Source organism: Ochotona princeps, chromosome 1 (assembly GCF_030435755.1).
Source record: "Ochotona princeps isolate mOchPri1 chromosome 1, mOchPri1.hap1, whole genome shotgun sequence".
Taxonomy (NCBI): Eukaryota; Metazoa; Chordata; class Mammalia; order Lagomorpha; family Ochotonidae; genus Ochotona; species Ochotona princeps.
The window spans coordinates 162,197,690-162,225,251 of record NC_080832.1 but is presented as its reverse complement, the minus strand read 5'-3'; positions in this window follow the sequence as shown (position 1 = coordinate 162,225,251).

The window sequence follows — 27,562 nt, the reverse complement described above, 5'->3', positions numbered from 1 at the left end:
CATGTCTCTTACAGAGCTGTGATAGAAAGCCTGACGGGAAATGTAAAAGTCAGAAGAGCATATCCTGAGTGATTTATATAAACACACTTGCTAATTATTACTGGAAGCCAGCATGACTAATGGAAGAACAGATGTTTTTGAAAATAAAAGGTCGCAAGCATTTCCAGACTCTTAAAGCATGCATTTGTGTAGCAAATTTGCATCTGGATTTCTTTGTCCTGCTTTGATCTCTGTCTTTTACACACAAGCCGGCAGAGGTTGTTGCTAGAAACATCAGTTCTCAGGCATAACAATTGTGACAGAAATGGTGAGAACGGGGTGAAGTCTGCGGGACAGGAGGGTGGTTATTTCCAGTCTGAGGAGAATGGACGTTTCAAGTCGCCACACACCAGGGAAAGGAGATGAGCGGTATGCTGTGCACAAGCATTCTTTTTTTTCCCAGAATGAGTGAGTGAGATGCAAGGATTAATCTCGAGTTGCTCTTAGTGTAGCAAATAAGAATCTCCAGGTCCTTTTGAAGGGCAAGGCCCTAAAGGCTCGCTGCTGTATTTGCTCAGTTCCTGGCTCGCTTTGATGAGCCATGTTCTCTAGGTTCATCTGTGTTGTCTAAATCACCACTGTTTCTGTTTGGCTTAGAGTCTGAGTGTGATTCCATGGTCATGTAAGTACAGTAGTTCTTGCTTATCTGTTCTCTTGCTTTCCTCACTGATCTGTGAGCCACTGATGGCTACACTATGAATTGGAACATTGGAGAAACAAACTACTCACGAGTTTTAAATAACTTTCATGGTAATAACTTGTTGGGGTTGTTCTATTTTATGGTTAGCTCCTGTTGGCAATCTCTCACTGTATCCAACTTACAAATTAATCGTTGTCATGGTGTATACAAGGGCTTCAAAAGGTTCATGAAATGCACATTATATTTGAATTCTCTTTCCTGCAAACACTCTGAAAGACCTCATATGTATTACCTAGTATAACATACAGTGTATCTGCAGCTCTTGGTGCTACTTGTGGTTTCAGCTATCTGCTGAGACGCTCAGCCACGGAGAAGGCGAAGCTGCTGTGTAACACTTTCCCTTCTCCATTTGTCCCTGGGCACTTAGGCTGCTTCTGCTATCTGGCGATTGTGGCTAATGCCATAAAGAGAAAGGAAGTGCAGAAATCACTTTGACACACTGATTTCCCATCCTTTGTGTACATACTAGAACTGGGATGGCTATAGGTGTCCTATTTTTTAATTTGGGGAGGAACCTCTGCATTGTCTTCCGTCAGTGACAGTACCACTTAACATTCCCCCAAACCACCTGGCATATGATTTCATCTCATGAGTGTCCAGAAATAGCGAAATCTACATTTGCACTCAGGATAGAAATGGGCACAAGCCTCTTGGAGCGGAGTGGGTGATGGTGCCATGCTCTAAGTCATTCAATTGCGTATTTAAGAGGAGTTAGTTCCATGGTCTGACAACCATACCTCAAAAAAGTTGTTTGTGTGTGTGTGTTTTCTTCTTTAAAGCTACACACTTCCCCCTTTCCCAAGTGTGTTAGCAGAATCACTGTTGTTCCTTCCTGCACAATCTGGCTGGTAAAGCACCTCACCAGCGCTGCTTGCTACAGACACGTTCAGACACCGCTGGCTCCGAAGGAATCCCCTGGAGCCAGATTTTCCCCAGATAATATCTTAGACGCCACATGACCAGTTTGGCTAATTTAAAAATGTAATTCAGAAGCATGAAAACCAAATGGGGTGGGGAAAGCGCTGTAGCAGAGCCTCTGGCTGAAGTCCCTTCCACTTAGCCTTAAGGAAGTTGCTTTTTCACGGAAGGTTCATGCATTTATCCTTCATCGGTGTGGCGGGGCACAACCCAAGAAGCCATGGAAATCAATGAACAAGTTCATTGCTTCTTCTGGATAGAAGAGCTTGCCATTCCTGTGGGCAGGTCGGATGTCAAGGTGCAGCCCACAGGTGAGCAAGAAGCGGCTGGTAAGAATCAGGTGCTTCTACATATCGTATAGAGATGGAGATCCTCTTGAAGTCAAAAACACAAGACCAGCCCCTACCTCAAAATACACAACAGGCATGTGGAGAACGATGCACCGCCACACTGTCAGGAGTTGTCCAGGCGGAGAAGAGAAAGGGCCAAGATGGGATTTTGGATCCTTCTGGACTGAGTTTTGAAAACAGACACAGATGAATTTCACAAGTGAAAGAAGGAAGTGAAAGTCACATGGAGTCCGTGACTGAATGTCCCTTGGCTATGTCCAGAAGTCTATAACTTGACAAGTCACGGCGCCACTGTGTGTGTTTGTGTGCCAAGAGGAGGGTGGGGTCATAATCATGCTGTGCCTGGGAGGCTTAGCAGCATTCTTTAAAGCTCTGACCACGCACTGGTGTGTGCAGCTGCTCAAGGGGCATTGCCGATGAAGCAGAGCTGACTGACTAATGAAACACTTCATTTAGCTTGCTGCCCATTGCAATTTAAGTGTTTTCCATGGCCATGCAGGTCGGATTCCTGCATCAGGAAACAAAGTGATAGTTTATCTGGAAATAGTCATGCCAGACAAAAATCCCCAAGAAGGGCTGAGTTCACCTGATGACATTCAAATCTGCATTTCTTTCCATGTGCCCACATTTCTGCCAGTCCTCTCCCCTTTTCCACAGAGCAGCAGTAGTTTGTCCAAGTATTTGTCCCTGGGCAAAAGCTCTTGGAAAACATCCCTCTTCGCCACAGGATCCTTTGTTGCCTGTGTACCACAGTTCTTTTAGAGCCTGAGCTGGGGTCTCTCAGCTCCTGCTACAGAAAACCAAAATGATTTTCTATTCCCAAAGGCCCAGAAGTCAGTAGACTGTGATCCGTGAAGGCAAATCAAGCTCCCATACTGCTTCTGTGTGGTCTGGGTGCTGAGAAGGGATTGCACCTTCTGCAATGTTGAGAAAAACATTCAAAAGAAAAATAACATTTCACAATGTATGAAAATGATATGAAATTTGAAATTTAGTGTGTCCATTAGTGAAGCTTTTGGGGAACACAGCCGTGCCTGTGCTGTCTGTGTTTGCACAACAAGAACAGAATTCAGTATTTGCAATGGGGTTCATGTGGTTTGCATTGTCCAAATGGTCACTGCCTAGCCCTTTCCAGAAAAAACTTGAGATGGGCTAGAAATAGCACCAGGAGGTTTGGTGATAACCAAAGATGAGATCTGAGTGGAAGTTCTGTAAGATTCCAGTGACAGCACGACTTGTGTGGGAACATGTCTCTTCAGCTGGGGTAACCCTTTTATAGCACGCTGATGAAGAGTGACGGGTGCAGCCAATTCAGAGGCCATCATCATTCTCATGGCATGTTGGTGTGCTGCTGTTTGTCACTGCTGAACCTCTGTTCACTGTCATACACACTATTGGTTTCAAAATGGTTTTTCTATTCATACTGGAAATGGTAATGAAAAGATACTCTTTTGAGTGTGGTTGTTTCAGTGGCTTCCTGCTTCATCCCTCAACTGAGTTGTCAGGAGTCTGGGGGTGAGCCTTGTCCAGGTTAGCTACTCAAGGGTCTCTCCTGATGCCCAAGGATTCAAAGACTCTCAGAATAGGGTTTTGTAGCCATTGAGGAGTTGTGGAAAGGGTTCAGCTGCCATGTTTGTGCTACTCAAGAAATGAAATTGGGTGGATTAGAACCACATAGACCACAGTAGAAAAATCAGAGAAGACTAACAAATGTGTCACTCAACGTAAGGTGCATTTTGTGAAACTCTCATTTCCGTTACATACTGATACGGTGCTACGGAGGTGTATGTGTCTTACTGCAGGTGTCAGGCACCTGGTAGATGTATGGTGCTCTGCTGTGAAGGAGGTCACACCAGTGAATGCATCACACAAGCAAAGGTGGTGAGGGCTGGAGTGTGGCCTTGGCACCTTTGTGGTCCAGCACTTCCTTCCACGGCCTCTCCCATGGTTTCATTCCAGGCTGAGTGTGGTGAGTGGTGCAAATATGTGATTCCCATCTTTGGAAAGCTGCCCGCCATTGGCAAACAAGATTCATTCCTACACTACAGTGAGCAGGCAGCGAGCGTGCTTGGTGTGCAGGCAGCAGCACCTCACCCAGACCCAGGGCAAATGGCACACGTGAGGCTGCACCTGGGTGTTTGCTGCAGCACTCAGAAGATTCCGCGGTCTCCACCAGCCATGGAGCTTTGAGCCTGTTTCCTCTGGCAACAACCAAAACACTGCCAGTTTCCAACCTGGAGGTCAGAATGCACCATGCAGTGCAGTGGAGTTCTTTTATCCAGTGTCAGGGAGGGTCAAGATGGGAAACAGACTGTAGTCACCTTGGCCCAACACCTGCATTTCCAGTTATAGGCCCTAGGAATGCTCTAGGGGAGGTGATGGAAAGCAGGAAAAGGAGATGATGTCTTCCTGAGGAGTCATAACCCATCCAAACAGCCTGTTTGAGTCTACATTGGAAGCAGAAATGTGAGGAGAGGGAGAGGAGCGGGCTGTGCATCACATACTACCTGGCAGACAGCCTGAGGTCCAGTCCAGGATGTGGATGCACTGGGCGGGCTGGGAGTGGAAGGGAAGGTATAGCCTTGATTTCCAGTCCCACTGTAAGTGCCAGAAGCAAATCTCACCAAGGCAAATGACATGGGGTCTGTGGGGACACACGGGTAATAGCCAGGGCAGAGGTCCCTGGGGGTTCTTAGGCTGGGAGTAGGCCAGTGCGGAGGGATTCAGGGAGGTGTAATGCAGTTGAAGAACAGAAGGAGGAAGCTGCCTGTGTGGTAAGGGGTGGAAAAAAGGCTGGTCTGGAGCATGCAGGCAGGAGTGAGCACTGAACATGGTATCGTCCAGGCCGAACAACCGTCAGAGTTGTTTGTGGTCCACCCCAAATGGCACGACCGGAAATGAGCAACTGCTCTCTTCCCCAGACCACCTCCTCCTCAACTGTAATTATCTGTCTGTTTAAGTCCCTTGACCACCCATCACTGACCCGGGCAGCCAGACTGAGTCTCCCCCACCTCATAAGCCCAGAGCTTTGTGCCTGTAGCCCCTCAGTAAGCAGCAATGGTGTGATCCATTTTAACGAAAAACAAAGCAAGAATGAAAAACATCTGACAAGCAAGTATTCAGATATTGCTATGGTTAGAATGCTCATGTGACCTCAAACTTCATGTGGATGGGGCTGGTGTGGTGGCATATCAGGATAATCTTCTACCTGCAGCACTGGCATCTCATATGGGTGCCCGTTTGAATTCTGGTTACTTCACTTTTCCTAAGAAACAAAATCATTTTTCATATAAATAGTATAGTCTTTCATCAATAGTTACAAGCCCATCATTCTTCTATTTAAGTGTGTCATGACATTGTAGGTACAGACAATGGTGGAGAGCCCACCATCCTATTGTCAAGATACACTCACCAGTCTCATTGGGAGTTGATCTTTATTTAGGAGTCGAGATGCATTCTACACTCTATCTTCACTTCTCAGTATGATAGTCTCTATTATATAGTTCCTCTAGATGAATATATGTATACACATGTTTATCTATTGATTTGTATTTCTTCTGACCCAGCTCCCTGCTTATGTGCTGGGAAAAGCTTTGGAGGATGGCTACACCCATATTGGAGACCTGGAAGAAACTCCTAGCTGCTGGCTTCAGACTGACCCAGATCTAGCAGTTGTTGCCTTTTGGAAAGTGAACCAGTTGATGGAAAATATCTCTCTCTCTCTCTCTCTCTCTCTCTCTCTCTCACTTAAAAAAAAAAGATGCGGAAGAGCTCTGTAGGCAGAAAGGTTAGTGGAAACAACAGCATGCTATCCATGGAGATTTGGGATCACATCGAGATTGTTTTAACTGAAACCTGAGTTTCTGGCTTTACCTTGTTTTGCTCAGCAGTGTGTCCCTTTAGCCATCTAACGGAGGAAACAGTCCCCTTAGAGAGGCACTCCACATACTTCAAAAAGTTCATGCAAAATGCATTATTGTGCAAAAACCACATCTGGATTACAAAAGTGTTTTATACCAAAATAAACCAATCTTTTCTTCCTTTCCCCCCAGGAATCTTGGAAGTACCCTTGCATGCTTTTTGGGATCTCGCTGGCTTAATTTGTGCAATTTCATAGCCACTGAATGCAAGTTGGAGTTTGTTATGGAGAGTGATTCATTTTTTACTTCAGGCATAGTTAGCAGCTTTTAAAATGCCTGCTAAGAAGATAGGTGAAAATGGGGGATATCCTTTTCCTCCACACACACACACACAAATCATTTACTTCCACAGCAGTGTCAGTGGCTTAGAGAAGAAATCCTGTGTCCCCTATCCCAGACCGTTTGTCTCAGGAAAGAAAGTCATCCTGGCCCAAAGCCAAATTGACAGTCCCCTTCCGAGTGGATGAGCTCCCTGACAGCCTGGAGTAATGACACTGGTAGCATCACTTTCTCAGGCCAAGTGAGAAGCCATCTTCCATCTTGGGTGGAACAAGAAATCCACCAGAGCACTGAGCTTCTAGATGTGGGCTGGTGACCACATGCCTTGATTTACCCTTTTCCAAAGATGGCAGCGTCTTCTAAAAGCAGTGATAGCAATGATGATGCCAGCGGCACTCTCCCACACAAGACAAGGTTCTGTGATTGCAAAACCACTTCCTTACATGAACCTCTTTCACCTCATATCTCCTTTTTAGAAACAGGCTAGACAATCATGACCACCAAGAGAAGCAAAATCATCAGAAGTCAAGTTAGGAGAACCATCTAAGCCAATCAAGGGCAGGATCGAGGAACAAGGAAGGAAACCAGGGCTTCGAGAGTTTCCGGAAAGAGTCAGAGTCAGTTCCGGAAGGCGCAGCGATGTACCAACCGTGTGCTGGGTTTGCCTTCTGGGCCTGCGTCACGTATTTCCAAGCAGTCATGGGCATTCTGTGTATAACATGTATTCGTTCTATTCAAGCACTTTCTACATTTCTTAGAACATGGGGTTGTTGGCCTAACAAAATCCATGCCTTACCTGGTACACAAGGAAGTCCCAAACTTTGCTTGTGTGTTAACTTAGTTGTTCAACCACGTCCCTTAGGATGAACATGACTTGTCCGTTCAACTGTGTCTTTCTGTGTCTGTGAGTTCTGTGCTAGGCTCCGTGGCCACAGGCCAGCCATGGTCCAGTGGTTCCGGCTGTTGTGGGCAGACACTAGACACTGAGTGGAAGAGAAGACACGAAGACTGCTTTATGGCCTGTTCTGTTGCTGACGACGCAAAACCACATGGGGTGAGCATCAAAGAAGAAAAATTTACTTTGGCTCATAGTCCTGGTCCAAGGTCAAGGGGCCACATCTGCTGATGGCCTTGTCACCAGAGTCCCACGGTGACACAAGATGTCATACGGAGAGGGACAGGAAGAACAAGAGATGCGCAGCTAAATTAAACGGTTTTGTAGCAGACACGCTGTCTAGATGAGTCCATCCGTCCATCAGTCCCGTGGATGAGGGAACCCACTCACGAGGGCAGATCCCAGCAAGTAAAGGCGCACCTGACCCCATCTCAGTACCCTAACCCCTCAGTGCGGCCATGTGGGAAAGTGGGGCTTGAGACCCTCACAATGATCAGTGTCTTTCTCAAGGAATGGGCCAGCTGAATTTCTCCTTCCACACAGCTGTTTGCCTTCTCCTTTCTGTCATGAATTGCACCTCACTTGCAGGTTCCAGACTCGTGGTCTTGCCAGGTACCACCAGGACCGTCCTTGTAAAGGACCCAGTATTGCATGTCCTGTTGTAGCAATAGTCAACGGCCTGAGACATTCCATACGCTCAACAGTCGTTGCCTCTTCCGCTCTGACACCTCACATTGTTGAGCTGGCCATGTCTTTCTGCCCTCCTGCTTGTTTCCCAGTCCAAGTCCTCAAGAACAACCTGACAGGGCCTGCATGGAGAGAAAAGCATGTTCCCGAGGTCAGTGAACCTGGGTCTCCGTGAAAAAGAGATGGCTGCCTAGGGCTGCCCCCACGTGGGAATGTGGGGGAGACCGGTGTTTGGGGGCAGCAGTGGAGTGGAAGGAAGACACCTCCTCTTACTCTGTTGCTCTTGGGTGTGAGTCACCCTGCTTTTCCACGCTGCTTCTTCATTGCACTATGTTGAAACAACCTTTTCGTATCCTCCATTGTATCTGTCTGGTTTATCTGTTCACTCACGCATTCATTCATTCAGTGAAAATTTCATGAATTCTCTGCTAGGTTTTGGACATTGTGCTAAACTCTCAGCATAAAGAGAGAACGATCATGCATCCTTATCAGGACCTCCTCCTGCGTACAGCTTCAATTGTCTTCCCCTCTGCTGTGGGCTCATGGGTGAGACCTGATCTTAGAAACACCGAGAACCCAGAACTCAGTACTTATGTGGTCCTCTGTTAGCTCCTGTGCCTGCTTTTGGGTGCTTCAAACAAGGCTGGAAGTGATTTGTCACCCTCAGTGTGGCAGTGGGTTTGGATTAATTAGACGTCTGGTAACTTGGCTGTCACGCTTCTCCTACCATGACATTAGTATGGAGCATCCTTTAAAAGGGAGACAAGAGCAGGCATGGCGGTGCTGCAGGCTCAGCTGCCGTTTGTAACGCCAGTATCACGTGTTAGAGTGCAGATTTCAGTCCTGGCTGCTCTGCTTCCAATCCAGCTCTCTGGTGATGCACCTAGCAAGGCAGCAGAAGATGGCTCAACAACCTGCACCTCTAGGAGACCAGAATGGAGTTCCAGGCTCCTGGCTTCAGCCTGGTTAAGCCTTAGCTGCTGTGGGAAATTGATGAGAGAAAAAAATCTATCTTCCACCTATTTCTCTATCTCTCTCCTCCATAACTTTACCTCTCAAATACACAAAATGAATCTTTGAAAAATAAAATACTGTATTTATGGCAGTACCATAAAATCTGGAATCAACCAAGGCTCCCATCATCAGATGAATGGATAAAGAAAATGTGGTATATTACACAATGGAACATTACTCTCAGTTACACCGAAAGAATGAAATTCTACCATTTATAGCAAAATGGACTCAACTTGAGGATTTATAATTAAGGGAGGCAAGGCAGCCTCAGAAAGAGAAATTTCTCATGCTCTCTATTCTAAGAGGGAAGAAAGAAAGAAAGAAAAAAAGAGGAAGGAAGGAAGAAAAGGAAAGGAAAAAGAAAAGAAGCAAAAAAGAAAGAAAATAAAGAAATTCCTGTGTGTATAGATATTGCGGCAAATGAAGTTTTGAAAAAACCTTGTTTCGAATCTTTGTCAAAGCAGTGATTATGTATGCTGTACTACAGGCCTGGTGCGATGGCTCAGTAGCTAAACCCTCACCTTGCACATGCTGCAGGGAGCCCATATAGATGCCTGTTCATGTCCTGGCTGCTCTACTTCCCATCCAGCTCCTTGCTAATGGCCTGGAAAAGCAAGAGAGGACGGCCAAAAGCATTGGGACCCTACACCCACGTGGGGGACATGGAAGAAGTTCCTAGCTCCTGGCTTCTGATCAACTCAGCTCTGAGTGTTATGGCCATTTAGGTAATGAATCAGTGGACAGAAGATCTTTCTCTCTGTCTCTCCTTCTCCCTATAAATCTGCCTTTCCAATAAAAACAATAAAAAGTATATATACACATACATATATGGCTGTTGCACTACTATAGCTGTAATGACCTGTGATAACCTTATAATTCACTGTACATGGGTGAAATGGTTATTTATTTCTATTGCTTCCAGCCTTTGCCTATATTCTCACTAAATTGAGGTCTTCAACTTTCTATTTGCTGCAGCATTAAGCCATTTACTGTAGTGTAAATCTAAAATATATTATCTTAAAAAGTTAAATAATAATAACAATAATACACTAAAACACAAGGGTGTTGAATTCAGAGGGTTCAAATACACAGATACACCCTCTGCCCTGGCCAGCCTCGCCCCTAGCCCAAAGCACCCCCTGCCCTGGCCAGCTTCGCCCCTAGCCCAAACCACCCCCTGCCCTGGCCAGCCTCGTCCCTAGCCCAAACCACCTCCTGCCCTGGCCAGCCTCGTCCCTAGCCCAAAGCACCCCCTGCCCTGGCCAGCCTCGTCCCTAGCCCAAACCACCTCCTGCCCTGGCCAGCTTCGCCCCTAGCCCAAACCACCCCCTGCCCTGGCCAGCCTCGTCCCTAGCCCAAACGTCCCAGTCATCTCCCCAGCGCATTCCACACCATCACCAGCCTGGTTAAAATTAGTTGATGCCTGGAATCATCTGGTCTTGGGTTGACATCGACTACCTTGGCTTCACTTTGGGGGAGCGGGAAGAGGGCGGCGACTCTGCTCTTCCTGCAATGGATGTTTACCGTTCTTCACGAGTCTGCGTGGGGGCAGGAAAATGGAAGGAGACTTCCGCCACGCCGGCAACCTCGCTGGCAAGCAGGCTGGCACATTCCGCACCTTGCTCTTCCTGTTCCGACTTCCAGGTCTTTGATGCGCTGTGGAACCAACCGGTCCTTGTTCGCAGTTTGTTTTTCAGGTTGTACATATCATCACAAGAAGCAGTTATGTTGTGGCTACAACAGGCTCGGCCGGGAGACTTTTGTAGAATCTGGGCTTGCACACGCTCCCCGGGAAGGCCCAGGAGCCATAAATCTCCAAGCCTTCTGGAGTTTGTTTATAGCTAAATAAGAGACTCCCCTTCCCTGGACTCCTCCCCTCTCCCCTCTCTCAGAAGGTGACTGGACACCATGGAAGAGTTCATTGTTTGCCTTCTAGAAAAGTCAACTCTGAACTGACCAAAGTCATTTTAAGGTATCCGTTTTATTGAGAAGTTCAGTATGGTTTTCCAGTTGCGCGTACACCTGTTTTATTCTGTTTTGTTCGTTAGTTAAGAGCAGTGGATTCCCCGGAAGTGAACTGTGCCGGAGTGAAGCAGTGACAGCTGCCAGGGGATCACAGGCTCTCTCTTCCCCTTTCTTTCCCCCTTTTCTTTCCTCCTTCTCTCCCCTCACTTCTTCCCTGGCCTTTTCTCCTGTCCTACCCTCATGTTTGACTTGGCCTACTTGCTAGCATGGGGACGAAGCAAATTCCCTTTCTGTCCTCGCCACATTTCCAGCATGTCGTCATATCACATTCCCCTGGAGGTGGGCGTGTCCTGTTGACATGAATGCCACCAAATAAGTGAACCTGCCGGTGTGTGTTGGGGGTGGAGTGGGAAACATGTGTCTGCAGACACAGACACACTTGGAAATGGACACACGTTGAACCCACCTGCCTTGAGCACCTGTTCAAATGGGTTAATCCCCAAATTAGGAGATCCACAGCTCTCTGTTCAGCCCTAATTTTATCTCACAACTGTCTGGAGGGGTTACATATATCTCCCAAGTGAAAAAAGCTATTTTTCTCCTCGCGGGCAACGTTGATATTATTAACATGGCTTTAAAAAGAGCTCTAGTTCTTGTTAAGTGGCTTTTTCATTTTTTTTTTTTTCCTGACTTCCCAGACTCGTTCTCAGAGGGCCTTAGGTGGTATTGTGCTTGGTCTTTCTTGTAGAATAATGGATTGTTTATATTACACAGCCCCATTGTAAGATCAATCAGCCCCCGCAGGGCGTTTATAAACATTGTTCGCAGGTGGTCTCTGTGTGTCATCCTCCAGAAGACAAGCTCTCATTCTCAGGAAACGGGCCTCACCAGAGCCCGCCAGCGCCACAGCTGCAGCTGCTGGCAAGCCAGAAGGTACCCAATGGCCCTCGCACACCTCGGGCCCAGAGCATTGGGGTTTGAAGCTCCTGCTGCTCTCCAGAGACACCACGGCGAGAGGCCTCCAGGTCTGGGTCTGGGCTCAGAGGGTAAGGTGGTCCAGTGTGAGCCTCCGCGCAGCCTGCTGCTCTCCTTAGAGCCCACATTCTTTTCTCTCGGATCCTCAGGGTAGCAGCAACCTCCTCTAAAAGATTGGGTTGGCTTTTGCCCTTGTGTCTCAAGCCACACCCCTTGCACGTCACTGTTTTCTTCAGTGTCAAAGCCGTGCGGGCGAGCTGTGGCTTTTCTGATCTCATCCTGCTTGAGATTTGCAGATGTGCAGGAGGCTCTTCCTGTGCACTGAGCTCATTTCTTCTCTGTAGTGCCTAATAGATGTTGAAATTCCAGAACCACTTGTCTGAGTTTCAAATGTACTTGTGGATGGCTACCTAAGAATGACAGCCAAGAAAACTGGTGCCCAGTGTGAGTTTGCCAGAGGCATTGATGGTCAAGGACGATTTTTCCTTCTTTCATGTTTGCTCAGTCAGTAACAGACCGGTTGCCCTTCAGGCAGTGTGGCAGGTGCACCCTGTAGGCCAGAGCCCTCCAAGACCAGGATTAGAGGAAGTGTCTTCCGATGCTGCCCTTGCCTGCCTTGTAACGAAACTTTACTGTGTGTCAGGGGACACTTTGTCCACAAGTAGACAAATGGACGCTAACATGTCTCTCAACACCTACCACCCCATCACATCTGTTACCCTGAACTTCCTCATAACCAGTGTGACTTCAGTGCAGAGTTGGCATAAACCCAAGCATGTGCAATTGGCCTAGGGAAAATAAACATTTTTGAGTCTGTGGGATTGCAGGCTTTGCTTTACAAAGTTCAAGGGTGTGCAGGCTATCTTAGGTATGGCCCCAGAAGTGCCACAGGCAGAAAGTTGTTTTTGAAGAGGCATGTTAAAAGACATGGTGTCATGCAGCGAGGACTAACCTGCAGCGGACGGTACGTTGTTTGTGTTCTCCCTGTAATTTATCTTTCAACAGCTGGGCTGGAGAAAAAGCAGTAAACTATGAGCTTAAAGCGTCTCGGCTTTGATGCTAGGGCAGGAGTTCTCAGGCCCTCTCTGAGTCGGAGCTATTGTCAAGCGAGAATTGCGTACAATCCTACGGACATTTCTCCAAACCCAGGGTTTTGTTTTTGCTGGATCTTATGAGACATTTGGGCTTCTCTTGGGTTTTTTGAAACCAGAAGTAGGAGAGAAGAGGTTACTGAGGTCATGGCAAGCAAATTAGCCAGAGCAGCAATTAACACAATGTGTTTGATGTTGGCCAATGCACGTTATTTGATCTCATTCTTGGACTACCTGTTTCTGCAATCTTGGGGAAGGATCATTTTGAGTTGTAGTGTTCACACCTTGCGTTTGCTCTGCATGCTGCATGGTCAGGTCAGATACCTCTCTGGCTTGCATGGTGCCAACTCTCGGTGTACAGGTGATCCTGTTGATGATCTGAGACCGACACTTGCTTTCTGCTGATGGTCAATGTGGCTAGACCTTCTCTGGACTTATGCGTGTGCTTCTAGAGCATCCGCACAAGGGACTGTGACACTGCTGTTTGTGGCTTCTCTCCATCAGCCTCTCGTCATGGTTTACACATAGTCCCCAGCCTCACCCAATGGTCCATCTGCTGCAGACCAAATACCCGACATAACCATGTTGAATAGTGCTGGGCCAAGTGCTCATGGGTGGAGAATGTCCAGCCCTTGGCCACTAAATCATTGCGTTGTACTCTGCCAAAGCAATCACAGCTGGTACTAAAAACCCAATAAACCTATATAGCCAGATAATTTTTCAATTGGTTATTTTCATGGCCAGTGAATGATGTTAGAAATAGGGCCTGGTGCACTAGCCTAGCAGTGGAAGTTCTCACCTTGCACGTTCCAGGATTCCATATGGCTGCCAGTTCTAATTCTGGCAGCCCCACTTGTCATCCAGCTCCCTGCTTGTAGCCTGGGAAAGCAGTTGAGGATGGCCCAAAGCCTTGGGAACTTGCACCTGAATGAAAGGCCCGGAAGAGCTCCTGGCTCCTGGCTCCTGGCTTCAGATCGGCTCAGCTCCGGCCATTGAGGCTGCTTGGGGAGTAAGTCATCCTATGGAAGTTTCCTCTCTCTCCTCCTCCTCTCTGTATATCTGACTTTCCAATAATTAAAAAAATTTTTTTTTTAAAAAAAAGGAAATAGGGCCCAGCGTGATAGCGTAGCTGCTAAGGTCCTTGCCTTGCATGTACTGGGATCCCATATGGGTACAGGTTCTAATCCTGACAGCATCGCTTCCCATACAGCTCTCTGCTTGTGGCCTGGGAAAGCAGTCGAGGATGGCCCAAAGCCTTGGGACCCTGGACCCGCGTAGGAAACCTGGAGGAAGCTCCTGGCTTCTGGCTTCAGATTGGCTCAGCTCTAGACATTGCGGCCACTTGGGGAATGAGTCAATGGAGGGAAGATCTTCCTCTCTGTCTCTCCTCTTCTCTGTATTTCTGCCTTTCCAATAAAAATAAAATTAAAATCTTAAAAAATAAAAAAAGATCCAAATGGTCCTAGGTATAAAAATATTTTCCCCTGGACAGCACTGTATCATGTAGGTTATACCTCTGCCTATGGTGCCAATTATAGACCCAGCTGTTCCACTTCCAATCTAGTTCCCTGCTAATGTGCTTGGGAAAGAATCAAAAGATGGTGCAAGTCCTTGGGCCAATGTACCCATGTGGGAGACCTGGAAGAAGCTCCAGGCTCCTGGCTTTGAACCAGTTCAGATCTGGCCAGTATGGCCATTTGGGGAGTTAATCAGAGGATGGACAAGTCTTTATCTATCCGTCTCTCCTTTTCTGTGTAACTCTGCCTTTAAAATGAAAATTTTAAAAATCGTCCTCATCCCTGGCCCGAGTGAAGGTCACTAAATCACAAGGTCCCTCATCTCTGAAGGCAGCGATACTTCTTTCTACGAGAGGTTAAGGTCTCGAAAAACCAAATTAGTTACCCCAAGGTGAGGCCAGCCTTGGGGACTTTGGCTGTTACTCATATTCAGTTCCCTTCAGCTTCCACACCAGGTTGTGATGTGCCAGATACCAGCAGCATGATATTGGGACTTTCCAGTGATGAATCTTTCTTGAAAAAACTGTTTCCTGATTTGGAAGGCAGAGCAACTGAGAGAGAGGAAGAGACAGAGTAAAAGAACTTCTGTCTAATGCTTCACTCCACCCATACGGTTAAGAGCCAGATCTGGAATAGGCCAAAGCCAGGATACAGGAATTCCATGGTGGTCTGCCCTGTGGGTGGTGGGGACCTCGCACCAGGACCATCAACCCCTTCCTTTCCAGGCGCACGAGCACGGAGCTGATTCAGAAGCTAGGCAGTTGGCCATTCCGATTCGGATGCTGGTGTCACAAGCTTGTGGCTTACCCCACTGTTCTACCTTGTTAGGCCCGGCCCAGGAAGTGGTATGTGTTACTAACAACAGCAAATCTGCGGGAAGATATCTTCTTGCTATAAATTCCTGTTTGTCGGATGGAGGCAGATGAAATTGTTTCCATAGCTTTTCTCCCTTTGGGAAGAGTTCTTGTACCTTAAGAGGAACTCACTTCTCAGTCTTGACTGGCTCCAGTCCTTGGTTGGTATGCATTGCCTCAGGAAACCTGTGGAGCTCACCTTTCATAGTGGCTGCCCTGCTTAAATTGTTGGCTGTAACAACCCAGGGCCCTACTGGGTCCCAGGGCCCCAGGAATATGGTTTAAGGAAGTCAATCTGCTCATCATGAGTTTTTCAGAAGAGAAAGAAGCCAATGAAAGTAAAAGGCATGATCAGGAGACATGTGTGCAGTGGAATGATTGCTGCTGGGCGTTAGCAGTGGCCTGGAAATGAGAGCCATGTTCAGACCTCAAGAGGCCACCTGTAAGAGCCTTTGGGTTTCATTTTTGAAATGCATAGCATTGACTGAGTGACTTGTAAGGTTACTCTTAGCACACATATGTTGTGATTATTTGTCTTAGGAGAAGATTTTCTGTACGGAGGGCAGAATTTGTCTTTCACTGTTGTTAATATAGAGACAGCATATTTAACATACTTCATAGATACAGTGCTAAGAATACACGGTGGGGCTGTTGTGGTGTATCAGGTGAAGCTACCTCCTGTACTGCCATCATGGCATCCCACATGGGCACTTGTTCAAGTCCCAGTTAATTTGTTTTATAACTACAGACTTAATCATGCAGTACATAAAGAGTTCAACTTAACAGTAGAAAGACCACTGCTCTATGGAAGTATTGACAAGAACTATGAACGATAATCAAATAAAAAATGTTTATTTTGTACCTTATGTGTAAGCTACTACAAATCAGAGAAGACATCTAGTATTTGTCCTGTAGGGGTCTGATTTATTTCATGAAGCATAATGGTCTCCAGTTGCATCCATTTTATTGAAGAAGACAGGATTGTATTTTTTATAGCCAAGTAATATTCCATAGTGTGTATAGATCACAATTATCTTTATCCAGTCATCAACTGATGAACATTTACATTGATTTCGTATCTTAGCTATTCTGAGTGGCGCTACTATAAATAGAGGGGTACAGGTATAAGAGGGAAGAACTGAAATACACCTTTGCAACTTACATCTTCCGGTCATCATCATTTAGAGCTCTATCGGCATGGAAGACAGACAACTCAGGGTAGAATGCCAACCGAAGATGACTGGCTTATGAAGCATGTCAGCTGAAGGTGCGCTCCACTTGACTGGCTTATAAAGCATCTCTCAGCTCTGTTTCACTCTTTACAAGCGTGCTAGGCTTGTTGATTGCTAGGTTCCAACCACCCAGAAACACACTTGGCGTTCAGGATAGCTATTGAGGGAGCGTATGAATGACTGAATCACAGTGCGGACCGTTGCACCTGTCGTCAAACCAGGCTCTGATTCCTACATCCTAGGTGCATCTGTCATTAGCCTTCCCTGCTCATTCACACTTATGTGGTTTTGTTCCTTCCATGCAATTCTTCAATCCTCCATGATCCCTTTTTTGATTGTGAGATCCTGTTTTAGTAATGCCTGGGTTAGTTGTTGCTTAGTCCTCATATCTCATCAAAGTGAACTTGTTAACTTCCTCTTGCATGTCTGATGAGGCTAAGGTTTTCAGCCCAAGTCTGTGTGCAGAGTGAAAAAATTGACACACGTGGTTCACAACTCAGCCATTGCAGTGAGGCAGATGTGGGCTGCATTTCTTGCTGCGCATGTCGCCTGGGAGGAAACCTTTTCATCCTCTATGCTTTTGCTTCCTCGCCTGTAGATGGGACTAATATCACTCACCCTGAGTGAGTGATAAAAAAAATTCATGCAAATCCCATAATTCCCACCAATTGTTGGAAATGTGAAACCGCTATTGGGAGCAGGGGAGGTTGTTATTTTAGCATGGCATTCAGTATTTACATGTTAGTGTTTGGGGAACTTGACAGTGCTGGGAGTGTGCCTAGATTTCCAGAATGAAAAACCAGAAAGACCTGGTGGCCCCAATGACTGACTGTGTCCTTTCTCTCCTATGATGCCTATTAGCTCTGACTCCGTCATAGCTATGTGACAGAGTGTCAGAATTTGTTAGAACAGAAAGGTATGGCCAGGAAGAGAGACGAGTCAGAGTGTTAAGGGAATAACAAGGCTGGCAAAGGCAGGAATGATGGGTTCTTGCAAAGGAAATCCACAGGCTGACTCCCTTTCATCTCGGAAACCACTGGAAGATGCCAAAATAGGAGCTCACTTCATTCTATCCAATCTACCCTCTCACTCCTACCCTGCCTCACTTTTAGTTGAAACGTTTTCATTTCCTCTTCTGGAAGGTTCTTTCCCAAACTTCACCGTCTCTAGAGAAAAAGCCAGAAAAAACAAATGACTGCCCATGTTCTTGTTCAATCAAAGTGTTGGCTTTGGAATTGGACTTTTGGAGAAAACTCTGACGTCTTTGCATCACAGCCCTGCCCACTCCTTCCGAGGAGAGTCCTAGAAAGGTTTCCAAACACACAGCGTTATGGGAGGGCCGGGGCTGGGGGCAGTGGGTGGTTCCCTCTCTGCAAAGAAAACCGAAGAGAAAACGGCTCTGACCTTTAGGATGGCAAAGCACAACACTGCAGTGTTTGCATGAGCAACACTCAAGCGGCTTCCAGAGGAGCTGCTACCCCACATCCATCTCCAGTCCTTTAAGAAATGCAAGAGAGAGAGCAGGTGAGAGGCTGGGAAAATAAAAGGCAAGCACTGATACCAATACAGCGAGTGTGTTTATCTTTGAGGTCCTCTCCGGTTTGACCACAGGTAGTTGCTCTGCAAGTGGGGGTACAACTCTGGCCAGGTCTGCAAGGCTCTGCAACTCCCTAAGTAAACCATTTGACAAAGAGGGGAGAGCAGCGAGCAGTGACATGTCTGGGAGGCGGCAGGTTGGCTCAGCCGGCACCGTTGTTAGCAGTATTTGTTACGTTCCAACCATTAGAATGTTTTTAAACAATGAGAAGCATGTCATCTTGATTTGACACGATAATCCTAAGTTTACAGAATTTCTTCACACTGTGTGAAGCTGGTTTTAGACTTGGCTGTCTTACTGGGCTTCGCAGGTGGAGTCAGCTGAGAACCCAGGAGGAGAATCTCCCGCCTCATGGCTGCCTCCCTCCACCCGCACCAAGCCCAGTCCTTTCAGCTGCCACTCTGCACCAGTCTCAGTCTGCACGCTGAGTTTGGGGTCACTCAAGCCACTGCAAGTTCTCTCATTTTTCCTTGTTCCCCCGATGCTGATGGATGCACTTATGAAGTTTTTGATAGAGGCTTTGTTAACAGTTGAGTTGCTGCCGCAACTAAAACAAATCAAAATGCCTAGAATCTTCTTTCTCATTTTAACTTGGCTGGGAAATAAAACGACACCTGTAGAAGGATATTACTGTACCTGCCTATCTATTCGTATCAGAACACCTAAGTGTCTTTCTCCTTCCTGCTAGATAGCTGTGTAACCAACGTGCTGTTCATTTGCTGACAATGTAGCATTCCAAAGAAATATTGCACACGTGCATGGCTCAGATCACTCTGAGAGCTACAATCAGCATCAAAGAAAAAGTCTTAATTGTCCAGTTTAAAAGACAAAAAGGTGATTTTTACACACTGGAAAGATCCCCAAGAGTACTGGAAGCAGTTTTGATTTGTGATTCCTTAGAGCCTTTTTATGTGAGTTAGATTTTATCGACATGGCTCATAAACGAAAGCCTTGACAGAGACAGAAGGCAGAGACAGAAAAACAGAGTCACACAGCGCTTCCAACACTGGTTTATTTCCTGTAGGTCTGCAGGAGTCAGGGCTGGAGTGGCTCAAAGCCTGGAGCCTGGAACCCCACTCAGGTCTCTCACATGGGCGACAAGAGCCCATGAACTTGAGTCACAATCTTGTGAACCCCAGGATGCATTAAAAGGAAGCTGGATTGAAACCAGAGGATCGAGGACTTGAAATAAAACACTTATCCCAATTGGCAGCTTAACTGGCTGTGCCCCAATATCCGTCTCCGAGAGATAGCAAAAATAAGTTTTAGAATATTACTTTTGTGATTTTTTTTCATAATGTCTGCTCTAATGATTAAACAAAAAATGACAAATAATTATGAGCTACTGGAAAGTGTTAAATTCCTGAGGTCTGTGCCACGGTACAGTGTGTTAAGCTTCCTCCTGCGGTTTCCAGATCCCATTTAGGTACCAGTTTCAGTCCTGACTGCTCCACTTCTGATGCATCTCCTGACTAGGAGGACGCAGGAGTGCTAAAAATACTGTACACGGTTATCTTCAGGCTATGAGTGTCAAATAATCAAATATTGTTTTCAGGCCTGGGCCTACTCCCAAGATCTCTCATTATGCATATGCAAATATTCCCAAACCTGAAAGCCTCCAAACTCTGCTGGTCCTGAGTGTTTCGGGATTTGTGTGTCCTGGACTTGAGTGACAGCTCTGTAATGACCTACATGGAGCTTTTCCCAGGATTCCTAATCCAGTCCAAAATCGTTGTCTTTGCAAGATTAGACTTCTCTCCATATTTTTCTGATTTGGTCTGAGCTAGAAGAACAACAGTTTGTCTAAGGCCTAGCCCTCATTTAAGAGGCAGAGTCCCCTGGGGTCAGAAAACCATCACTAAGGGCAGGTAATGGGGCCTGAGAACCCTGGCAAGTGTCATGGACTGGCTGTGGTTGGCATTACCTCCATCCTCTTTGCGTGAGATCTGAGATTGGTTTTATCATTAGTTTGGCCACTGGACAGGAGAGACATTGAAAGAGGTGAGTCAGGAGCCATTCCTGGGCATCTGCTGTCAGCCACATCCCCAAAGGCAAGTGTGTGCTTACGCCAGAAGTGGGAGCATGGAGTTATAGGCTCCTCAACCACATGCACCTTTGCTTCCTCTGTCGGATGTGCTGTGTGGACCTGCAACACCCCGATCCAAGGGCTTCAAGCCATTCTTACTACTTCCGAATTCACTTATCCTTCCACATCTGTTTGGGCTTTCCTATGAGCACAAGCATTGTAAAACAAAACAAAACAAAACAAAACTTGGAAGAGTCACATCTTACTGGATAGAATAGGGTTGACAGATTTGCTCACTCCACAGCCGTTCTTAGGCTGGTACAAAGCTGTCAAACCATCACTTTGGCAGTCTGGATAAGCCCTGCTCCCAGCCTTGTGGGTGAATCCATTTAATCTGTACGGGGCAAGCTCTGCTGAAGGGGGCCCATTTGAGTCTGGGTGTGTCAGTGGAAGTGGCGAGCTCCAGGGTGAGCTGTGAACCTGATTGACTTGCTGTGCATCAGATATGGAATTGAACAGATGGAACAGCAATGGGAGGGCCACAAAAGCTCCCCCTGTGCCTGGGTTTTGACCAGAGGTAGGATATATGGGCAGAAGAGGTCAGAATAGCCTCGGACTACCTACAGTCCCTAGCTGATGGTGCCTGCTTGTCACATCTGCAAGAAATGAGACCACAAACATGAAAATGACTGGAGCATTGAAGGTGTTTTGCACCCTAGCACTGCTCCGCCCCCGCCATCACTGATCCATTAACAGAGTGTGGTGCCCATGCTGACTTAAGCTACATGCCCTGATGAGTCTTCCTGCAATACTAAAGTCAGGTAGATACATGGGCAACTCCCAGGAAGCCACAATTTAAGGAAAATTGAAGAGAAAGAAAAAATTCAGCAGGGATACCAATGATCATACAATGAAGATGATGCAGATTTCAAAGATCAGTCCCAGTACGTTGATAAACAAGCAAGCAAGAAATAACAACAACAACTAGAACAAACAAATAACAAGAAAATAATTAGTCCAGAATTCTGATGACATAGTGTGTAAAGAAATCAACATTGAACAAACATTACAAGGTATGAAAAGAAGTGGCAAGTTGCGGTTATAAATGACAGGAAGCAGACAAACTCTGACTTGGGACAGAACCATGTGGAAAGACGTCATGAAATCTCAGATTCTCTTGAACTTTCTGTGTCTTCATAAGTAGCCCACTTCTCTTAGCTAACAGTCGGTCCTCTCCACTTGCTTGAGAGTAATATAGAAACCCTTGCTTTACAAGACAATAGATACCTCTACCCAAATCTATCTCTACCTCCTGTCCTAGGGACCAGATAATAGTGAGAGTTTGGTTACAACATAAGCCATGTTGGAGAGTTCTAGCCTGTCAAGGGAGAAAGGGAGTAATCAGTGAAGGAATAGTACCACTTTTGCTTGACCCTAGGGAAAGCATCCACAGATTAATGCAATGCATAATGGGAACTTGGTCAAAACAACAGCTCATGTAGATTAAAGTAACAGGCTGGCATGGCAAGTAATGGATAAAGGATTACAAGAATGCACAAAATTGGGCCTTCATCCATAAGGCTGGAACACACACCAGCTAATCATGTGCTGCTAGAGGCCCCCAAAATCATCAGAAATAAACTGTATCAGAGGGTATATACTTAACTTGGAAGCACAGCGGTAAATGCTTCCAGGCAACCCAGAGCTAAGAAGGCTCGCAGGGCTGCTTGTAGAATTGGCATCCTAGATAGCAATGGGGATGATCAGATCCTGAAGGCATAGAGGTGATGTTTCCTGTCCACAACAAGGAGGACACGATTACCAGAACAAGCAGGACATTTGAATAACCTCCAAGGAGTCCCGAATACCATATTTTTAGGGCAAGAAAGATGGGCAACTAACAAAGGAATTGCTCAGACCTACAACTTCAAGTCACACTCCCTTGCCCAGTCTCTAGAGTCGAGCAAGTTCTTAGACTTGGAATCCACTCTAGAGAGAGGCTCATCTCAGGTCCTTGAGGAAGGATTGGCAATACCACTCGGTGTGAGCGTGCGTGTGTGTGTATGTGTGTGTGTGCATGCACATGAGTATGTGTTGAAGGGACTCCTCTGGTCCTTTCTCAAATGCACCTGTGTCCACTTCCTTAGGTCACCTCTCCTAGAAAGAGATGAATGCTCAGATACTTGAGGAATGCTGACTATGGGATTTGAGTTTACAGAGACATCCGAGCACCTACACTGTCACTCAGCTCGTGGGATCAGAGCATGCATGTAGCCCTAGCCCGAGATCTCCCTCACAATGGGTTCCCTGTGCCTAGGCAATGTCACAGTCATTGCTTTGATTTCCCAATGTATCAGTATGATTCTTGACTGTTGGAAAAACCAGCCATTATTCCTTTGATGTGGTCTAAGACCAACTAGATGTATCCACCCCTTCAAGAAATCACAAATAATAATGCCATCCCAAGGATTGAGATTTATGCCACCTACAAAGATGTGAAGGGTGATGAGGTGGTGGTTTCCATCATATCTCTACTTAATTCACATCTTTGGCATCTACAGAAACCAGTGAGATCTTGGCAGATGTCAAGTTCAATTAAATAGCAGCTGCAGCTTTGTAATTGGTATCCCAGATATGACATGTTTGTCAGAGCAGATGAAATCTGCCTAGATCCATGGTGTGTGGTCATTGATCTGAAGAAGGCATTCTTTGCAGTTGGGGGCAGGAGTTGTTCAGATGTGGCTGCTGCAAGTGGAGTAGAAATGAGCTCCACTCAGTTTTTGTCATGTTCCAGCCCACAGGGAGACCTGAAATGTCTGGACAGCAGTGGACTATCACACAGGCCACTGCCTCTACTGTGATGACAACTGTATGTTGATGACACCTGATTATCAGAAAGTGACAAAGCCTTCAAAGATTTTTGTGAGGTGTGTGGATGAGCAGTCCACCTGCCAAAGATTTAGGGGGTATTTGATTTGTTAGGATGGGATCAGGAAAGCAAAAACACTATGCATGATACAGAAACAAAAAGGATTTATCGTAAGGGTGAGGCGTGGGGAAAGCACAGCAGCTGATGTGGCAGTCCAAAGAAGGTTGCGATCTCTGCCGCTGGTGGAGGCCTGGAATCAGCAAAAAAAATGGGACAGAACGTGGCAGAATAAGGTTAGACTGGAGCTGTGACAGCAAGCTGTCACCCTCGGGAACACCCTTGGATCCACAGTGGGCAACTGGAAACAAGGGGGCTGGGGGTGGAGTCTGAAAGGTATTCTGCCCCAGGAAGCTATGGATGCAGCAGCTCAAGGTTCAGAGGTGCTGAAGGAGCCAATCTGTTGAGGGTAGAAGGGGAGCTGAAGTCAGGTTGGCTGCCCCACTCCCCACTCCTGCAAGCTAAGCCAGCAGGCCAGCAATCATGTTCTCCTCCAGTCTCCCAACTTGGATTATACCAAACAAAGCAACACACACAAGGCTCATTCTGCCTTCCAAATTTCATGCACATTTCCCCTCCAGCCAACTCTTAACTCTGAACTATCCAGTGAAGGGGATGCTGGGAAATGTAATCTACTTTAGGAAACTTGACGAATTCAAAGTTACAAATAGTGGATCCCCCATGCAAGGGAAGCTCTTGAGGACCCATGTTCTAGGGCACACTGGAATGCTCCCTCAAAAGGGAGAAGGTAACTCTCATATCAGCACTGCCAGGAAGGAGACACAACCCTGGCTTGTCATCTTCATATTCTGAAAGCAACACATTCTCCTTGCTGATACTGCTCCAACCCCATTCACCAAGTGACATAGGAGGTTATCAGTGTGCAGTGGACCCAAGGGAGGAACACCCTTGGGACCAGGCTTCAGTACCAATGGCTCTGCCACTTGGGACATGTCATCTGATGAGTCGCATGGAGCCAGAAGGTAACTATAACGACAAAAGTAGGTGTGAACGGTGTGCGTCAGAACTTGGCCCCCGAGGTTCCATGGTGGGAACACATTATCTACCACAGGGAGCTCTACATTATTTGACACAGAGCTCCTGCCACACCACCAGCCCTGGTCAAAACTGAGAGCCTGACCTTGGGACATCAAGTGTAGTGTTGGCCAAAGCTTCCCATCAACAGCTACGTTCCATCAGAACCCATTGTATGGTGTAGCAGGCCTAGTAACAAATTTGCCTTAGGACAGAAATGATGTATTGGGCTTAGGCACAAGGTCAGAGGAAAAAAAATAAGCTATGTGACCAGGGGGTCCTCCCCTGTTCCATATGATCCCCACTGCTGCCACACCAGTTCCCCAGTTCGAACCAGGGTTTGGGGGGATTTTTAAAATTATGCACATTTATGGGATGTAGCACAACGTTTTGATATATGTGTATAATATGCAGAGATCAAATCATGGTAATTAGCATGTCCATCATCCCAAATACTTATTCTCTCCTTGTGTGAGTAAGCTCAAAGCCTTGCATTCTAGCTGTTTTTGAAATATAAAACAAATCATTGCTGTCATCCTTGAGCTATAGAACCTACTCCTATACTTCTAACCTCTTTGTGTCCGTTCCTTTTGTTAACTACATAGGAGAACATTCAGGGGCAAATGATGGAGGAGGAGGAAAGGTTGAAACTGATTTATGACAGTAGATGGATGAATAGTATACCCAGACTCATGGGTAGTGCTCGTCTTGGTTGACTAGTCCCACCAGGGATCTGGAGAGAGAAGGATTGGAATGGTTGGGAACAAAGAAGCCTCAGGAAGAGGGAGGTATGTAGGTCGCCCTAGGGGGTGGACCTAGATCATTCCATGCCTGGAATGCACACCATGGGGCACCCCAGGACAGAGACCTACACAGCCCTCTCCTGCTGCTGCTGCAGGCAGCTCAAGAGAGCAGAGTTGCCAGGTAGCAAACATGCAAATGTTGCATTGCGCTCCCCTACCACTGATGACCAGGCCACCACCATTGCCTGAAGTCAACAGTAGAAACCAGCACTGGGTTTCTAATATGGCACCGTCCTTTGCTACTGTGTCCTGGGCTTCATCCACATGAACCAAACACCTACTGCAAGTACAGTTATGCCTCACCTTCCCTCAGAGGCTTGGCTAACAGCACTGTTTGAGGGCTTACAGTGCATTCCAACAGATACCATGGAAACATGCTTATATTAACTGCACTGAGCCACATCATAGCAAATGACCTATGGCTCTCCTGATCACAAGATCTCCTGAATGGTCACCTGCCTCACCAGAAGCTTCTGGTCAAGTAGAGCAACAGAATGGTCATTGGAAGGCACAGCTTGATGTGCCAGCTTGGAGATGATCTAGATTACCATGATGGTCATCTATAATACTCAAAAGCCTGCTGATTTAAATGTCAATTACATCTAAAAAGGCATCTAAAACAAAACATTTTGTTTTGACCAAAAGCTATGTACCATGACCCAACCAAATTGGCACACTAATTAGCCTGCAGATCTAGGTTCAGCACTCAGCATCCTTGAAGAACTGAACCATAAGCTGAGCCTACAGGTGAGCAGATTCAAAGGCCCCAAGTTAAGAAGAAAACTCCATGTATTGGCAGTGCAGGTGGTACCTTAACCTTCCTGTCACATGCCTCCTCTTTAAAGCAAATATAATAGTACTTATTGAAATAAAAGAGTCCTTTCTTGGGGACCCCGGTCTCTGGGATGCTTGTTCTGTGGAGTTGTCAACTCCTGGACTTCCTTGGGTAAAGATGATTCATACCAAACATGACCACACTTGGACCACTGGAGAACTTTCCTGATGGGTGTGGGGCACTTGTCCCCTCCATCCTCTAAGTGTGAAGCTAGGAGGCTATCAGCCAACAGGTTCCCCATCTTTCACCACTCCTTGGATCTGACCAACAGGAGAGAAAGCAGGTAAGAATGGATGTGTCAGAGAATATGCGAGGGATGGATGAGCCATCTAACCTCTCACACCCTCATGGTCTTCATGGAAATTGGGCTTTTTGAGAAAATCAGTTGGCTGAATGTTTTATAGCAAGACACTAGGAAGTGTCTTGCTATAAAACTATAAGACTGGGAGTGTTGCTGGCAATGACCTTGAGTTTGATCTTCCTTTCAGCCTGGCACTGGTGGCAGTGGAGGCTACAGCTTGTCTTTATGTTGGAAGAGGATTTGCAGCAATGGCCTTCCTTGTGTCATCATCTCTTTAACCCTGCTACAAGGTTTCTGTCTGAGGCAAGCCCAGTTCGCCTCAGCTGTACTCATCAGCCTGCTGTGAAAATCTGTGCACAGGCTAGTCTTTGACCTCTTCCTGATGAAGAATAACAGTCCATGCTCTAAGTGGGTCTTTGTGGTCACATTTAAATATTTGACTCACAATAAACCATCTGACTCAGGAGACTCCTGGAAGTAGCTGGCCTTTTTAGGCTCAGTTTGGAAGGTTCGCAGTTTAAGCTCTAGTGGCTTTGGCTGAGGGTGGAGGTTGATCATCGTAGAAAGGATGACCACAAAGTGAGCCAGGCAGTAGAGACAGGGAGCACTTTTGTCCTCTATATCTGTGTGTAGCCACATATATCACATACATCTGTATCTTGGGCAGCCACCACAGCTGGCTTCCTCTCCAACACTCTAAGCCAATCCCATCACTTTCCACATATTCCTAACTGGATTAAGTGCCCTCCTTAACACATGGATGGAAGACTCTAGGGACCAAACTTTGAACACTAGGGACTTTGGGGGAATACCCAAGCGTCGTCCAAACCTTAACAGCCCACGAAGTCAGTCTTCCTGGGCAGTGCTCAGGAGCTGTGTCTTTAAAGACAGAGACATCTGTGGATGTGGACAAGGATCAGAGTCTGCATACAGCTTCAGAATGTCCCAGGGAGCCCCTGGGGACAAACAGGCTCACTGCTTGCCAGCTGCAGGTGCTAGAGGTGCCAGTGGGCCCCAGGGGTCTCTTTGCCTCATATGCTTGTGTGCTCACATTTGCAAAAAAAGAGCCAGGATAAGGGACGGCCACTCCCACAGAAGAAGCTGTGTGTATTGCCCACTCAGACACTGTACAGTTGAAATTGCTTGTTTTGAAAGTCATTCCTGTGATGAAACACAGTTTTCTCAGGAGCATCCATATGCCACTTTAAACCACAATGGTCTTGGGAAAGAGCATGAGATGGTATTACCTCTTATTGATGTAATATGAGTGCTCTTCTATTCCTTATCTTAAAAGCTGAAGTTTGAGGCAGGGGCAGCAGCATGGCATAGTAAGCTAAACTTCCACTGTGGTTCTGGCGTCCCATATACATGCCGGTTTGAGTCCTGGCTGCTTTACTTATCCAGTTCCCTGCTTACTGTTTGGGAAAGCATTGGAGGATGGCCCAAGTTCTCAGACCCCTATGCTCACACGGGAGACCAGGAAAAAGCTCCTGGCTCCTGGCTTCAGACAGGCTCAGCTCCAGCTGATGTGATCATTTGGGGAGTGAACCAGTAGATGAAAGATCTCTCTCTCTCAGTTTCTCTGCAACCCTGCCTTTCAAAA